The sequence below is a fragment of the Ascaphus truei genome, unplaced genomic scaffold, assembly GCF_040206685.1.
Source record: "Ascaphus truei isolate aAscTru1 unplaced genomic scaffold, aAscTru1.hap1 HAP1_SCAFFOLD_1107, whole genome shotgun sequence".
Taxonomy (NCBI): domain Eukaryota; kingdom Metazoa; phylum Chordata; class Amphibia; order Anura; family Ascaphidae; genus Ascaphus; species Ascaphus truei.
The window spans coordinates 78428-96761 of NW_027453973.1; the positions used below are offsets into that span (position 1 = coordinate 78428).

At 43.1% G+C, this 18334-nt stretch overlaps 1 long non-coding RNA gene across 2 annotated transcripts; it reads right to left on the minus strand.

The window, feature by feature from the left end:
• Positions 1-9581: 9581 nt before the first annotated feature.
• On the minus strand, positions 9582-14592 carry LOC142475210 (uncharacterized). 2 transcript variants are annotated; one of them, XR_012790795.1, is made up of 3 exons: positions 14506-14592; positions 10660-10779; positions 9582-9639 (listed from the first exon to the last, which is right to left on the minus strand). It is a non-coding gene; the product is annotated as an uncharacterized LOC142475210 (long non-coding RNA). The 2 variants fall into 2 exon arrangements; XR_012790794.1 differs by lacking the exon at positions 14506-14592 and adding an exon at positions 13164-13276.
• Positions 14593-18334: the final 3742 nt, after the last annotated feature.

Consider the following 18334-nt stretch of genomic DNA (forward strand, 5'->3'; position numbering starts at 1 on the left):
AACTGCAGCTGTGCGCTACTGCACATGTTCTTGTTATGAATGGTAGTAGATGTGGTCCTTGGGTCTTTACTTCATACTGTAGCCACACTCTACTCATGATGTATTGAATCAACGAAAACTTGCATGGTTCAGATCACAGGAAGGGGTAGAGTAGAGATGAAAATATTCAATGTGAAACCCGTAGCAGCCGGATTGTGTGGAGTCAATAAAACGACAAATACTAAATGGTAAATGAGAAATATACACATTGCTTATCTGTCTCTGTGTAGTAATTTTCCTTCTCTTCAACTGTCCTTCAAATTTTCTCTTTTGCAAGAAAAGGAACACATGGCTTCAATATTCACTTCTGTTCTGCAGTCATCCCTCCTGAAATAAAAGTTAAGCATTGCATTGTTATTATGATAATACATACAATAAACCTTGCTCCAAACCATTTGATGCAAAGCAAATCCACCTCCCACCCACAGCTGTGCTCCTTCTAGAGCATGCATGTCAAACTCCAGTCCTCGAGGGTCCCAAACAGGCCAGGTTTTCAGTAGGGATATCCTGAAAACCTGGCCTGTTTGCTGCCCTCGAGGACTGGAGTTTGACATCCTTGTTCTTGAGCTTCTACCACGCAAGTCATCCATGTGAGTGACACTGTACTGCAGTCCTGGTCTGCACACAATCTACTGAATCAATGACATCACACTGTAAAGGCAATCTACAAGATGTATTAGTTGTCCACACTTCCGAAATGTTACTTTTATGTCCAAATCACTTATTCCCATGACCTGATATTTGTATTTGTTATTTATAGGATTGTCACAAAGAGTTGATGAGGTCACCAAATGATAGTATGTAGAGAGAAAGAGAGATCTCAGAACAGAGCCCTGATGTATACCCACAGACAGATCAATAGAAGACGAAGACATGTTAGCAACAGAGATGGAGAATGTGTGACAGGAAAGTTATGATGAAAACCAGGATAGAACTGTGTTACGGATACCAAGAGAGAGTTTAGAATATGAAGGAGGAGAGTGATTGAGAGCATCAAACGCAGCAGATAGATCAAGTAGGATTAGTAGGGAAAAGTGACCTTGGGAATTTGCTTTAAGCACAGTCTGTAGAACGAGCTGTACGAAAGGCAGGTTGTAAAGGATCCAGGAGGGAATGTGATTTAAGAATGTTGACATTCTAGCAATTAGGAGACAAACAGCAGGAGGGATACAGGGCGGTAGTTAGTAAGGCACATAGGGTGTAGGTTGTTTCTGAGAAAAGGGTGACCACTACAGGCTTAAAGTAAGAGGGTAAAGAGCCAGAGAATAGGGAGGAATTGAAGATGTGGGTGAGAGTGGGGACTAATCGATGCAGTAAGGTGTGAGGGGATACGATCTAGAGGGCATGTGGTAGAGGGAGAAGAGAAGATGATTAGCTTCCAGCTCTGTAAGAGAAGAAAAGGAGTCAAATGCAGAAGGAGAATTAGGTAGAAGGAGAGAAGGGGGAAGGGACAGAAGGAATCTCCTTGTGGGTGGCATCCACCTTGCCTCTGAAGTAGTCAAATGCTTGAGGAGAAGTGAAGGAAGGATGGCAAGTGTGAGGAGAAGGTTAGTGGAGGGAGTCAAATACAGGGAAAAAAAGACAGCGTAAATTAAATTTGAGTGTTGATGAATGTGAAAAAAAAGTAGTGTGGTTTGGCCCCAGAGAGCAGCTTTATACAGGACTGGAGACATTTTTACTGTAGAAAAATCAAATATCAATTGTGTGATTTCCTTCATAGGCATTAAGAACAGCGAGTGGAAGTGTGATGAACATGTTTGGGAATTTAGCCAAGGGTGTGGGCTAGAGGGACAAGTGTGTCAGAGCCTAGAGGGGGCATATAGATAGGAGGATAGCATTGTAAGAGTTAATAAGATTGTTAGTTTAAGCGGAAAGAGAGAGAGAGCAGAGAGGTTAGAGTAGATGTCAGAGGAGAGTTTAATTAAGCAGAGGCAAATCAGTGGGACAGGTAAGATGGGGTGAGGGGAATGACTGATTGTGAATGATGAGAGCAGAAGAGGTCATGTACAACTAGAGCCTTGTTAGTCAGAGAACGGACATTCCAGATGGCATAGGAGAAGGGAAGAGAAAAGTAAGGAAAGGAATGTGGATTACATTAGATAGGTTAACACTCTTAGCAGGGAGGCCCGATGTGTATATGAGCAGGTTCAAGATTATAAGAGATATCCCACACATCAGCAAACATAGAAGGAGACACAGAGATAGGTGTAGAGAGAGACAGAGATAGCTCTATGTAGAGAGAGAGGGACGTAGAGAGAATGAGACAGATAGGCGCAGAGAGAGGGGGCGCAGAGAGAGGAGGCGCCAAAAGAGGGGGCGCAGAGAGAGGGGGCCCAGAGAATAGGATATTAAAGAGTGCTTTTCATTGAGCAGTGCAGAAATAGCTGCAATAGAGGTCTGTACAAATGGTGCAGTGTGTAGACACATGCAAAGGTAGGGGAAGGAAAGAGGAGAACATGTGGATAAAAGCAGGAGTGTGGAAGTTAGAGAAATTAGAAAAGTTTAACAGAGGAGTGAGGAAACAGCAAGCAGAAAGAACAAGAGAGAGGTTACATTGGGATGACGTTCTGTGGTAAAGAGAAAATGCTAGGAGAGAGCTTTCAAATATTAGAGGACATGAATTGAGGGAGCAAATGTATAAATCAAAACCTGAGGGGGAGGTATAGCACGAAAGCTTGCACAGCAGATTATAGTCTTAATGTTGCGTGTACCTGTCAGGGTATTCAAGAAGTTAAATTCTCACAAGTGCAGAGTTCATGATGAAATGCTGAATCTAGTCCCCCTCCAATTTAATTTTAATATAACTTTTCCATTCTTCATTACTGCAAAAAGCAAACAAAACCAAACCACATTGCATTACTATTTTCAAAATGGATTGAATGGCATATTCAACAGTGACTGTGTGATGCCAATATTCCCCACTCACTCGTAGTGAAGCACATATTGTACTAGTGTTGAAAGTAGGCCGGTAGAGTCAGGTACGCAGTACTGATAAAACAATAAGTGCCCGTCGTAAGTACCAGCTCCGCAACAGTGCAGGCATCACATTAGTGACGTGGATGAACATATATGGATAAGCCCATATTAAGGCATCACGTGACCAGAGCCGTCACTGACTGGGTATACGTAAAGACGCAGGGAGATGCAAGGAAAGGGAGGGAGAGAGACAGGGAGAAGATGTGAAACGGAGGAAGGCACGGATGGAGGGAGTTCTTCCGAGCTTCTGCGGGCCTCTCTCTTTCACTGGTGCATGCCGGGAGCTGGTCCCAACATCCACAAAGTGTGTGTGTATTATTGGTTGTATTTTATGGGGGTAGGAGGGTAGTGTGTATATTGTGTGTGTGGGAGTATTATATTGTGTGTAGAGGTGCAGAGGAGAGTACTAGATTGTGTATCTTGTGTAAGGGTGTTGTGTATATTGTGTTTGGAGCTATAATATTATTGGGGAGATTAGTATTGAGGAGGTATTATAGTGTGTATTGTGGGGAGTATTAGTGTGTGTATTGTTTGTGGGTGACAGATGCTGGGGGTATGCAGCAATCCCTGCACTGAGGTCCGAGGCGGCTCTGCATCGCTCGCACACACTGTGGATGACCAAGCATGTGCCCATGATAATCATGGCCTTAGAGGGATGAGTGTGTCAGAGCCTAGAAGGGGCATATATATGATGGAGGAGGGAGGAGGAGGAGGGAGGAGGAGGAGGGAGGAGGAGGAGATGATAGCATTGTAAAAGTTAACAAGATAGTTAGTTTAAGCAGAAAGTGAGGAGAGGTTAGAGATAAGGGTAGATGTCAGAGGAGAGAGTTCAATTAAGCTGAGGTATCGAGTAGGACAGGGGTGAGGGGAATGAGAGGTGGTGGATGATGAGAGCAGAAGAGGTCATGTACAAATAGACCTTGTTAGTCAGAGAGCAGTCATTCCAGAGGGCACGTGAGAAGTGAAGAGTAAAGTGAGACATGGAATGTGGATTACATTAGATGGGTTAATACGCTTAGCAGGGAGGTGGAGAGAGAGAGGCAAGAGGCAGAGAGTGGTGCAGGGGTTGAGGAAGAGATGTTGCATGTACCTTATCAGAACATTAAAGAACATCAATTCACACTGGTGCAGAGTTGATGATGAATCCAGTTCACCTCCAATTCAATTTTAACAGAAATGTTTCATTCTTCATTACTGAAAAAAAAGAAAAGTAAAACACATTTCATTACTATTTTCAAAATGGATTGAATTCCCCCAACAATGACTATGTGTTACCAATATATCCCTCTCAGTCCCACTGCAGCATATACTGTACCAGTGTGAAAGTAGGAAGGTACACAGTACCGGTAAAACAATACGTGCCGGTACTATGCACCATATGAATTATAAGGGGATGTAAATCTCCCAGTCTCTCTCCATATCCGCAACAGAGCGGGCTCCGGTCAGTGGCATGGATGCCCATATATGGGTATGCTCATATTTGGGCATCCCATGTCACTGACCGGAGCCGGCTCTGAGTATAGGGATATATGCGGAGACGCACAGGTGCAAGGAAATGGGAGGAGGCACGGTGAGAAACAGGGAGAGACCACAGGAAGATAGAGGGCAACAACTTCCACAAGGTACTTGTATGGGTATAATTGTTTGTATTTTGTGCAGAGGGGGTAATTTCAGATAAAATACAATTCTCCACCCTCTACGAAACAATTCCACTTTGTTCAGTAAGCCAGAAAGTCTTGGTCCCATGTGGACTGAATTTAATGCAAATAAGGTCCTTAATACACAAGTAAAGAATAAAGTTACTTATTCTCTACTGTAAGAAGTGCCACATTGCCCACTATTTGGGTCCTGTGCCCAGATTGTGACCATGCATGGCAGAGGTGAGATTCCCCCAACTCCAATTTGCTACACTCTCCAAGAGAGATAATTGTGATCAGAGGTGGAACTAGGGGAGGGTGTGAGCAGGGTCACTGCCCAGGGAGTAACCTGACTGGGGGCACGGAAATCTCATTTAGTGCATATGTTGCGGCACTGCATTGATTGACCGGTCAATCTGCACTGCTGCCTGTCACAGTGACATCCTGATCGGGCACTGTGATCAGCTATAGCACTGACCCAGGTGAGATAGTTCAGCACTTTACAAGGAGGGAACAGATGTTGTGGGTGACAGATGCTGGAGGTAGGCCAAGACTGTTGGCCAGAGTAACGTGGAGACTTACTGCACTCTGCATGCCCATCCTCTCCCTGACATCAGGGGAAGGAAGTGGCCCTGGGGTGTGTGTAGGTATGCCAGATGTCAGTGTATGCATAAGTAAGTATGCCTGTGTAGTGGGAGGTGTAGGGGCGTTAAGCTGGAGGACTTAAAACAGGCACAAAAGCACATAGATACCTCTGATTATACCGCACCAAATGCTGATAATATCATGCTGTAGCTGCACTTTACAGAAGATGATGCAGATGTCATCATTGGTTGGTGGGTTCATTAAATCAATCCATCATATCATAACCACACTGTGCATATGATGTACTGAATCAGTAACACCAGGAAGACATCTCCATGTTAGGAGTAGAGTTGAAGTTAACAGAATATGTCCAGCACTGTGGTGTGTAGCCCATAAATAATAATTGTGCACATTACCAGAACAACATACTGTCAACTGCAAGATCATTTTGCTGCTTGTAGCGTATGCTCATCCTGTACAGTGTTGTAGTAGATCCGTCTCTTCAGTGTTCACTGCAACAAAAGTAAGACATTGCATTAATATTACAGACGTTTGGGGGCTGAAATCTCACTTCGCTGCGGACAATTTCCCTTTGCATAAGATTCTTGTGATTATGTCAATGATGATCAATAACTGCATCATAACACAGCCGCTCTATACAGAAGATGTACTTGCTCTCATTGGTCATTGAGGTAATACGTCACACAATGTACAGATATAGCAAGGATTATTTCTCCCACTTGTGCATTATGGCATTATGATGGGAAATGTTGTGAGATTCTGCATTATCAGCATCACTGAATCTTTTGGAAATTAAGTGATATTCTATGTTTTAATGCAATATTATGGGTGATCAGCCGGTAAAATAATAATAGCTTGCTGTATCTGTAGCCATGCTCTACCCATGATGTGCTGAACCAATGACTGCAGAGAGATTCAGAGTGCTAAACATGACTGGAACGCATCTCTGAATAATGGGCAGCAAAGCAGTGCAGAATAGGAGGTGAAAGTATTTAAAATGGAAGATCCTTAGCAGCTGTGTGGAGAGTAGACAGTACAGACTGACCAAGTAAATGGTAAAAGGAGTAACTTCAACATTACTTGGCTTTGTTCTCCACATTGAAGCTTTCCTCCTCTTTAAATCACTAATACTGATGCCATGTGTAACCTGTACTGAGAGTTATATAATCTACTGGCCTAGATGAAACCATATGATGCAAACAGGATCCATCCCACTCCAGATTCATAGAATTGAACCACCTCAACCTTTCATAACAATCACATAGAACTGCAGCTGTGCGCTACTGCACATGTTCTTGTTATGAATGGTAGTAGATGTGGTCCTTGGGTCTTTACTTCATACTGTAGCCACCCTCTACTCATGATGTATTGAATCAACGAAAACCTGCATGGTTCAGATCACAGGAAGGGGTAGAGTAGAGATGAAAATATTCAATGTGAAACCCGTAGCAGCCGGATTGTGTGGAGTCAATAAAACGACAAATACTAAATGGTAAATGAGAAATATACACATTGCTTATCTGTCTCTGTGTAGTAATTTTCCTTCTCTTCAACTGTCCTTCAAATTTTCTCTTTTGCAAGAAAAGGAACACATGGCTTCAATATTCACTTCTGTTCTGCAGTCATCCCTCCTGAAATAAAAGTTAAGCATTGCATTGTTATTATGATAATACATACAATAAACCTTGCTCCAAACCATTTGATGCAAAGCAAATCCACCTCCCACCCACAGCTGTGCTCCTTCTAGAGCATGCATGTCAAACTCCAGTCCTCGAGGGTCCCAAACAGGCCAGGTTTTCAGTAGGGATATCCTGAAAACCTGGCCTGTTTGCGGCCCTCGAGGACTGGAGTTTGACATCCTTGTTCTTGAGCTTCTACCACGCAAGTCATCCATGTGAGTGACACTGTACTGCAGTCCTGGTCTGCACACAATCTACTGAATCAATGACATCACACTGTAAAGGCAATCTACAAGATGTATTAGTTGTCCACACTTCCGAAATGTTACTTTTATGTCCAAATCACTTATTCCCATGACCTGATATTTGTATTTGTTATTTATAGGATTGTCACAAAGAGTTGATGAGGTCACCAAATGATAGTATGTAGAGAGAAAGAGAGATCTCAGAACAGAGCCCTGATGTATACCCACAGACAGATCAATAGAAGACGAAGACATGTTAGCAACAGAGATGGAGAATGTGTGACAGGAAAGTTATGATGAAAACCAGGATAGAACTGTGTTACGGATACCAAGAGAGAGTTTAGAATATGAAGGAGGAGAGTGATTGAGAGCATCAAACGCAGCAGATAGATCAAGTAGGATTAGTAGGGAAAAGTGACCTTGGGAATTTGCTTTAAGCACAGTCTGTAGAACGAGCTGTACGAAAGGCAGGTTGTAAAGGATCCAGGAGGGAATGTGATTTAAGAATGTTGACATTCTAGCAATTAGGAGACAAACAGCAGGAGGGATACAGGGCGGTAGTTAGTAAGGCACATAGGGTGTAGGTTGTTTCTGAGAAAAGGGTGACCACTACAGGCTTAAAGTAAGAGGGTAAAGAGCCAGAGAATAGGGAGGAATTGAAGATGTGGGTGAGAGTGGGGACTAAGAGATGCAGTAAGGTGTGAGGGGATACGATCTAGAGGGCATGGGTTAATACGCTTAGCAGGGAGGTGGAGAGAGAGAGGCAAGAGGCAGAGAGTGGTGCAGGGGTTGAGGAAGAGATGTTGCATGTACCTTATCAGAACATTAAAGAACATCAATTCACACTGGTGCAGAGTTGATGATGAATCCAGTTCACCTCCAATTCAATTTTAACAGAAATGTTTCATTCTTCATTACTGAAAAAAAAGAAAAGTAAAAAACATTTCATTACTATTTTCAAAATGGATTGAATTCCCCCAACAATGACTATGTGTTACCAATATATCCCTCTCAGTCCCACTGCAGCATATACTGTACCAGTGTGAAAGTAGGAAGGTACACAGTACCGGTAAAACAATACGTGCCGGTACTATGCACCATATGAATTATAAGGGGATGTAAATCTCCCAGTCTCTCTCCATATCCGCAACAGAGCGGGCTCCGGTCAGTGGCATGGATGCCCATATATGGGTATGCTCATATTTGGGCATCCCATGTCACTGACCGGAGCCGGCTCTGAGTATAGGGATATATGCGGAGACGCAGAGGTGCAAGGAAATGGGAGGAGGCACGGTGAGAAACAGGGAGAGACCACAGGAAGATAGAGGGCAACAACTTCCACAAGGTACTTGTATGGGTATAATTGTTTGTATTTTGTGCAGAGGGGGTAATTTCAGATAAAATACAATTCTCCACCCTCTACGAAACAATTCCACTTTGTTCAGTAAGCCAGAAAGTCTTGGTCCCATGTGGACTGAATTTAATGCAAATAAGGTCCTTAATACACAAGTAAAGAATAAAGTTACTTATTCTCTACTGTAAGAAGTGCCACATTGCCCACTATTTGGGTCCTGTGCCCAGATTGTGACCATGCATGGCAGAGGTGAGATTCCCCCAACTCCAATTTGCTACACTCTCCAAGAGAGATAATTGTGATCAGAGGTGGAACTAGGGGAGGGTGTGAGCAGGGTCACTGCCCAGGGAGTAACCTGACTGGGGGCACGGAAATCTCATTTAGTGCATATGTTGCGGCACTGCATTGATTGACCGGTCAATCTGCACTGCTGCCTGTCACAGTGACATCCTGATCGGGCACTGTGATCAGCTATAGCACTGACCCAGGTGAGATAGTTCAGCACTTTACAAGGAGGGAACAGATGTTGTGGGTGACAGATGCTGGAGGTAGGCCAAGACTGTTGGCCAGAGTAACGTGGAGACTTACTGCACTCTGCATGCCCATCCTCTCCCTGACATCAGGGGAAGGAAGTGGCCCTGGAGTGTGTGTAGGTATGCCAGATGTCAGTGTATGCATAAGTAAGTATGCCTGTGTAGTGGGAGGTGTAGGGGCGTTAAGCTGGAGGACTTAAAACAGGCACAAAAGCACATAGATACCTCTGATTATACCGCACCAAATGCTGATAATATCATGCTGTAGCTGCACTTTACAGAAGATGATGCAGATGTCATCATTGGTTGGTGGGTTCATTAAATCAATCCATCATATCATAACCACACTGTGCATATGATGTACTGAATCAGTAACACCAGGAAGACATCTCCATGTTAGGAGTAGAGTTGAAGTTAACAGAATATGTCCAGCACTGTGGTGTGTAGCCCATAAATAATAATTGTGCACATTACCAGAACAACATACTGTCAACTGCAAGATCATTTTGCTGCTTGTAGCGTATGCTCATCCTGTACAGTGTTGTAGTAGATCCGTCTCTTCAGTGTTCACTGCAACAAAAGTAAGACATTGCATTAATATTACAGACGTTTGGGGGCTGAAATCTCACTTCGCTGCGGACAATTTCCCTTTGCATAAGATTCTTGTGATTATGTCAATGATGATCAATAACTGCATCATAACACAGCCGCTCTATACAGAAGATGTACTTGCTCTCATTGGTCATTGAGGTAATACGTCACACAATGTACAGATATAGCAAGGATTATTTCTCCCACTTGTGCATTATGGCATTATGATGGGAAATGTTGTGAGATTCTGCATTATCAGCATCACTGAATCTTTTGGAAATTAAGTGATATTCTATGTTTTAATGCAATATTATGGGTGATCAGCCGGTAAAATAATAATAGCTTGCTGTATCTGTAGCCATGCTCTACCCATGATGTGCTGAACCAATGACTGCAGAGAGATTCAGAGTGCTAAACATGACTGGAACGCATCTCTGAATAATGGGCAGCAAAGCAGTGCAGAATAGGAGGTGAAAGTATTTAAAATGGAAGATCCTTAGCAGCTGTGTGGAGAGTAGACAGTACAGACTGACCAAGTAAATGGTAAAAGGAGTAACTTCAACATTACTTGGCTTTGTTCTCCACATTGAAGCTTTCCTCCTCTTTAAATCACTAATACTGATGCCATGTGTAACCTGTACTGAGAGTTATATAATCTACTGGCCTAGATGAAACCATATGATGCAAACAGGATCCATCCCACTCCAGATTCATAGAATTGAACCACCTCAACCTTTCATAACAATCACATAGAACTGCAGCTGTGCGCTACTGCACATGTTCTTGTTATGAATGGTAGTAGATGTGGTCCTTGGGTCTTTACTTCATACTGTAGCCACACTCTACTCATGATGTATTGAATCAACGAAAACTTGCATGGTTCAGATCACAGGAAGGGGTAGAGTAGAGATGAAAATATTCAATGTGAAACCCGTAGCAGCCGGATTGTGTGGAGTCAATAAAACGACAAATACTAAATGGTAAATGAGAAATATACACATTGCTTATCTGTCTCTGTGTAGTAATTTTCCTTCTCTTCAACTGTCCTTCAAATTTTCTCTTTTGCAAGAAAAGGAACACATGGCTTCAATATTTACTTCTGTTCTGCAGTCATCCCTCCTGAAATAAAAGTTAAGCATTGCATTGTTATTATGATAATACATACAATAAACCTTGCTCCAAACCATTTGATGCAAAGCAAATCCACTTCCCACCCACAGCTGTGCTCCTTCTAGAGCATGCATGTCAAACTCCAGTCCTCGAGGGTCCCAAACAGGCCAGGTTTTCAGTAGGGATATCCTGAAAACCTGGCCTGTTTGCTGCCCTCGAGGACTGGAGTTTGACATCCTTGTTCTTGAGCTTCTACCACGCAAGTCATCCATGTGAGTGACACTGTACTGCAGTCCTGGTCTGCACACAATCTACTGAATCAATGACATCACACTGTAAAGGCAATCTACAAGATGTATTAGTTGTCCACACTTCCGAAATGTTACTTTTATGTCCAAATCACTTATTCCCATGACCTGATATTTGTATTTGTTATTTATAGGATTGTCACAAAGAGTTGATGAGGTCACCAAATGATAGTATGTAGAGAGAAAGAGAGATCTCAGAACAGAGCCCTGATGTATACCCACAGACAGATCAATAGAAGACGAAGACATGTTAGCAACAGAGATGGAGAATGTGTGACAGGAAAGTTATGATGAAAACCAGGATAGAACTGTGTTACGGATACCAAGAGAGAGTTTAGAATATGAAGGAGGAGAGTGATTGAGAGCATCAAACGCAGCAGATAGATCAAGTAGGATTAGTAGGAAAAAGTGACCTTGGGAATTTGCTTTAAGCACAGTCTGTAGAACGAGCTGTACGAAAGGCAGGTTGTAAAGGATCCAGGAGGGAATGTGATTTAAGAATGTTGACATTCTAGCAATTAGGAGACAAACAGCAGGAGGGATACAGGGCGGTAGTTAGTAAGGCACATAGGGTGTAGGTTGTTTCTGAGAAAAGGGTGACCACTACAGGCTTAAAGTAAGAGGGTAAAGAGCCAGAGAATAGGGAGGAATTGAAGATGTGGGTGAGAGTGGGGACTAATCGATGCAGTAAGGTGTGAGGGGATACGATCTAGAGGGCATGTGGTAGAGGGAGAAGAGAAGATGATTAGCTTCCAGCTCTGTAAGAGAAGAAAAGGAGTCAAATGCAGAAGGAGAATTAGGTAGAAGGAGAGAAGGGGGAAGGGACAGAAGGAATCTCCTTGTGGGTGGCATCCACCTTGCCTCTGAAGTAGTCAAATGCTTGAGGAGAAGTGAAGGAAGGATGGCAAGTGTGAGGAGAAGGTTAGTGGAGGGAGTCAAATACAGGGAAAAAAAGACAGCGTAAATTAAATTTGAGTGTTGATGAATGTGAAAAAAAAGTAGTGTGGTTTGGCCCCAGAGAGCAGCTTTATACAGGACTGGAGACATTTTTACTGTAGAAAAATCAAATATCAATTGTGTGATTTCCTTCATAGGCATTAAGAACAGCGAGTGGAAGTGTGATGAACATGTTTGGGAATTTAGCCAAGGGTGTGGGCTAGAGGGACAAGTGTGTCAGAGCCTAGAGGGGGCATATAGATAGGAGGATAGCATTGTAAGAGTTAATAAGATTGTTAGTTTAAGCGGAAAGAGAGAGAGAGCAGAGAGGTTAGAGTAGATGTCAGAGGAGAGTTTAATTAAGCAGAGGCAAATCAGTGGGACAGGTAAGATGGGGTGAGGGGAATGACTGATTGTGAATGATGAGAGCAGAAGAGGTCATGTACAACTAGAGCCTTGTTAGTCAGAGAACGGACATTCCAGATGGCATAGGAGAAGGGAAGAGAAAAGTAAGGAAAGGAATGTGGATTACATTAGATAGGTTAACACTCTTAGCAGGGAGGCCCGATGTGTATATGAGCAGGTTCAAGATTATAAGAGATATCCCACACATCAGCAAACATAGAAGGAGACACAGAGATAGGTGTAGAGAGAGACAGAGATAGCTCTATGTAGAGAGAGAGGGACGTAGAGAGAATGAGACAGATAGGCGCAGAGAGAGGGGGCGCAGAGAGAGGAGGCGCCAAAAGAGGGGGCGCAGAGAGAGGGGGCCCAGAGAATAGGATATTAAAGAGTGCTTTTCATTGAGCAGTGCAGAAATAGCTGCAATAGAGGTCTGTACAAATGGTGCAGTGTGTAGACACATGCAAAGGTAGGGGAAGGAAAGAGGAGAACATGTGGATAAAAGCAGGAGTGTGGAAGTTAGAGAAATTAGAAAAGTTTAACAGAGGAGTGAGGAAACAGCAAGCAGAAAGAACAAGAGAGAGGTTACATTGGGATGACGTTCTGTGGTAAAGAGAAAATGCTAGGAGAGAGCTTTCAAATATTAGAGGACATGAATTGAGGGAGCAAATGTATAAATCAAAACCTGAGGGGGAGGTATAGCACGAAAGCTTGCACAGCAGATTATAGTCTTAATGTTGCGTGTACCTGTCAGGGTATTCAAGAAGTTAAATTCTCACAAGTGCAGAGTTCATGATGAAATGCTGAATCTAGTCCCCCTCCAATTTAATTTTAATATAACTTTTCCATTCTTCATTACTGCAAAAAGCAAACAAAACAAAACCACATTGCATTACTATTTTCAAAATGGATTGAATGGCATATTCAACAGTGACTGTGTGATGCCAATATTCCCCACTCACTCGTAGTGAAGCACATATTGTACTAGTGTTGAAAGTAGGCCGGTAGAGTCAGGTACGCAGTACTGATAAAACAATAAGTGCCCGTCGTAAGTACCAGCTCCGCAACAGTGCGGGCATCACATTAGTGACGTGGATGAACATATATGGATAAGCCCATATTAAGGCATCACGTGACCAGAGCCGTCACTGACTGGGTATACGTAAAGACGCAGGGAGATGCAAGGAAAGGGAGGGAGAGAGACAGGGAGAAGATGTGAAACGGAGGAAGGCACGGATGGAGGGAGTTCTTCCGAGCTTCTGCGGGCCTCTCTCTTTCACTGGTGCATGCCGGGAGCTGGTCCCAACATCCACAAAGTGTGTGTGTATTATTGGTTGTATTTTATGGGGGTAGGAGGGTAGTGTGTATATTGTGTGTGTGGGAGTATTATATTGTGTGTAGAGGTGCAGAGGAGAGTACTAGATTGTGTATCTTGTGTAAGGGTGTTGTGTATATTGTGTTTGGAGCTATAATATTATTGGGGAGATTAGTATTGAGGAGGTATTATAGTGTGTATTGTGGGGAGTATTAGTGTGTGTATTGTTTGTGGGTGACAGATGCTGGGGGTATGCAGCAATCCCTGCACTGAGGTCCGAGGCGGCTCTGCATCGCTCGCACGCACTGTGGATGACCAAGCATGTGCCCATGATAATCATGGCCTTAGAGGGATGAGTGTGTCAGAGCCTAGAAGGGGCATATATATGATGGAGGAGGGAGGAGGAGGAGGGAGGAGGAGGAGATGATAGCATTGTAAAAGTTAACAAGATAGTTAGTTTAAGCAGAAAGTGAGGAGAGGTTAGAGATAAGGGTAGATGTCAGAGGAGAGAGTTCAATTAAGCTGAGGTATCGAGTAGGACAGGGGTGAGGGGAATGAGAGGTGGTGGATGATGAGAGCAGAAGAGGTCATGTACAAATAGACCTTGTTAGTCAGAGAGCAGTCATTCCAGAGGGCACGTGAGAAGTGAAGAGTAAAGTGAGACATGGAATGTGGATTACATTAGATGGGTTAATACGCTTAGCAGGGAGGTGGAGAGAGAGAGGCAAGAGGCAGAGAGTGGTGCAGGGGTTGAGGAAGAGATGTTGCATGTACCTTATCAGAACATTAAAGAACATCAATTCACACTGGTGCAGAGTTGATGATGAATCCAGTTCACCTCCAATTCAATTTTAACAGAAATGTTTCATTCTTCATTACTGAAAAAAAAGAAAAGTAAAAAACATTTCATTACTATTTTCAAAATGGATTGAATTCCCCCAACAATGACTATGTGTTACCAATATATCCCTCTCAGTCCCACTGCAGCATATACTGTACCAGTGTGAAAGTAGGAAGGTACACAGTACCGGTAAAACAATACGTGCCGGTACTATGCACCATATGAATTATAAGGGGATGTAAATCTCCCAGTCTCTCTCCATATCCGCAACAGAGCGGGCTCCGGTCAGTGGCATGGATGCCCATATATGGGTATGCTCATATTTGGGCATCCCATGTCACTGACCGGAGCCGGCTCTGAGTATAGGGATATATGCGGAGACGCAGAGGTGCAAGGAAATGGGAGGAGGCACGGTGAGAAACAGGGAGAGACCACAGGAAGATAGAGGGCAACAACTTCCACAAGGTACTTGTATGGGTATAATTGTTTGTATTTTGTGCAGAGGGGGTAATTTCAGATAAAATACAATTCTCCACCCTCTACGAAACAATTCCACTTTGTTCAGTAAGCCAGAAAGTCTTGGTCCCATGTGGACTGAATTTAATGCAAATAAGGTCCTTAATACACAAGTAAAGAATAAAGTTACTTATTCTCTACTGTAAGAAGTGCCACATTGCCCACTATTTGGGTCCTGTGCCCAGATTGTGACCATGCATGGCAGAGGTGAGATTCCCCCAACTCCAATTTGCTACACTCTCCAAGAGAGATAATTGTGATCAGAGGTGGAACTAGGGGAGGGTGTGAGCAGGGTCACTGCCCAGGGAGTAACCTGACTGGGGGCACGGAAATCTCATTTAGTGCATATGTTGCGGCACTGCATTGATTGACCGGTCAATCTGCACTGCTGCCTGTCACAGTGACATCCTGATCGGGCACTGTGATCAGCTATAGCACTGACCCAGGTGAGATAGTTCAGCACTTTACAAGGAGGGAACAGATGTTGTGGGTGACAGATGCTGGAGGTAGGCCAAGACTGTTGGCCAGAGTAACGTGGAGACTTACTGCACTCTGCATGCCCATCCTCTCCCTGACATCAGGGGAAGGAAGTGGCCCTGGGGTGTGTGTAGGTATGCCAGATGTCAGTGTATGCATAAGTAAGTATGCCTGTGTAGTGGGAGGTGTAGGGGCGTTAAGCTGGAGGACTTAAAACAGGCACAAAAGCACATAGATACCTCTGATTATACCGCACCAAATGCTGATAATATCATGCTGTAGCTGCACTTTACAGAAGATGATGCAGATGTCATCATTGGTTGGTGGGTTCATTAAATCAATCCATCATATCATAACCACACTGTGCATATGATGTACTGAATCAGTAACACCAGGAAGACATCTCCATGTTAGGAGTAGAGTTGAAGTTAACAGAATATGTCCAGCACTGTGGTGTGTAGCCCATAAATAATAATTGTGCACATTACCAGAACAACATACTGTCAACTGCAAGATCATTTTGCTGCTTGTAGCGTATGCTCATCCTGTACAGTGTTGTAGTAGATCCGTCTCTTCAGTGTTCACTGCAACAAAAGTAAGACATTGCATTAATATTACAGACGTTTGGGGGCTGAAATCTCACTTCGCTGCGGACAATTTCCCTTTGCATAAGATTCTTGTGATTATGTCAATGATGATCAATAACTGCATCATAACACAGCCGCTCTATACAGAAGATGTACTTGCTCTCATTGGTCATTGAGGTAATACGTCACACAATGTACAGATATAGCAAGGATTATTTCTCCCACTTGTGCATTATGGCATTATGATGGGAAATGTTGTGAGATTCTGCATTATCAGCATCACTGAATCTTTTGGAAATTAAGTGATATTCTATGTTTTAATGCAATATTATGGGTGATCAGCCGGTAAAATAATAATAGCTTGCTGTATCTGTAGCCATGCTCTACCCATGATGTGCTGAACCAATGACTGCAGAGAGATTCAGAGTGCTAAACATGACTGGAACGCATCTCTGAATAATGGGCAGCAAAGCAGTGCAGAATAGGAGGTGAAAGTATTTAAAATGGAAGATCCTTAGCAGCTGTGTGGAGAGTAGACAGTACAGACTGACCAAGTAAATGGTAAAAGGAGTAACTTCAACATTACTTGGCTTTGTTCTCCACATTGAAGCTTTCCTCCTCTTTAAATCACTAATACTGATGCCATGTGTAACCTGTACTGAGAGTTATATAATCTACTGGCCTAGATGAAACCATATGATGCAAACAGGATCCATCCCACTCCAGATTCATAGAATTGAACCACCTCAACCTTTCATAACAATCACATAGAACTGCAGCTGTGCGCTACTGCACATGTTCTTGTTATGAATGGTAGTAGATGTGGTCCTTGGGTCTTTACTTCATACTGTAGCCACACTCTACTCATGATGTATTGAATCAACGAAAACTTGCATGGTTCAGATCACAGGAAGGGGTAGAGTAGAGATGAAAATATTCAATGTGAAACCCGTAGCAGCCGGATTGTGTGGAGTCAATAAAACGACAAATACTAAATGGTAAATGAGAAATATACACATTGCTTATCTGTCTCTGTGTAGTAATTTTCCTTCTCTTCAACTGTCCTTCAAATTTTCTCTTTTGCAAGAAAAGGAACACATGGCTTCAATATTCACTTCTGTTCTGCAGTCATCCCTCCTGAAATAAAAGTTAAGCATTGCATTGTTATTATGATAATACATACAATAAACCTTGCTCCAAACCATTTGATGCAAAGCAAATCCACCTCCCACCCACAGCTGTGCTCCTTCTAGAGCATGCATGTCAAACTCCAGTCCTCGAGGGTCCCAAACAGGCCAGGTTTTCAGTAGGGATATCCTGAAAACCTGGCCTGTTTGCTGCCCTCGAGGACTGGAGTTTGACATCCTTGTTCTTGAGCTTCTACCACGCAAGTCATCCATGTGAGTGACACTGTACTGCAGTCCTGGTCTGCACACAATCTACTGAATCAATGACATCACACTGTAAAGGCAATCTACAAGATGTATTAGTTGTCCACACTTCCGAAATGTTACTTTTATGTCCAAATCACTTATTCCCATGACCTGATATTTGTATTTGTTATTTATAGGATTGTCACAAAGAGTTGATGAGGTCACCAAATGATAGTATGTAGAGAGAAAGAGAGATCTCAGAACAGAGCCCTGATGTATACCCACAGACAGATCAATAGAAGACGAAGACATGTTAGCAACAGAGATGGAGAATGTGTGACAGGAAAGTTATGATGAAAACCAGGATAGAACTGTGTTACGGATACCAAGAGAGAGTTTAGAATATGAAGGAGGAGAGTGATTGAGAGCATCAAACGCAGCAGATAGATCAAGTAGGATTAGTAGGGAAAAGTGACCTTGGGAATTTGCTTTAAGCACAGTCTGTAGAACGAGCTGTACGAAAGGCAGGTTGTAAAGGATCCAGGAGGGAATGTGATTTAAGAATGTTGACATTCTAGCAATTAGGAGACAAACAGCAGGAGGGATACAGGGCGGTAGTTAGTAAGGCACATAGGGTGTAGGTTGTTTCTGAGAAAAGGGTGACCACTACAGGCTTAAAGTAAGAGGGTAAAGAGCCAGAGAATAGGGAGGAATTGAAGATGTGGGTGAGAGTGGGGACTAAGAGATGCAGTAAGGTGTGAGGGGATACGATCTAGAGGGCATGTGGTAGAGGGAGAAGAGAAGATGAT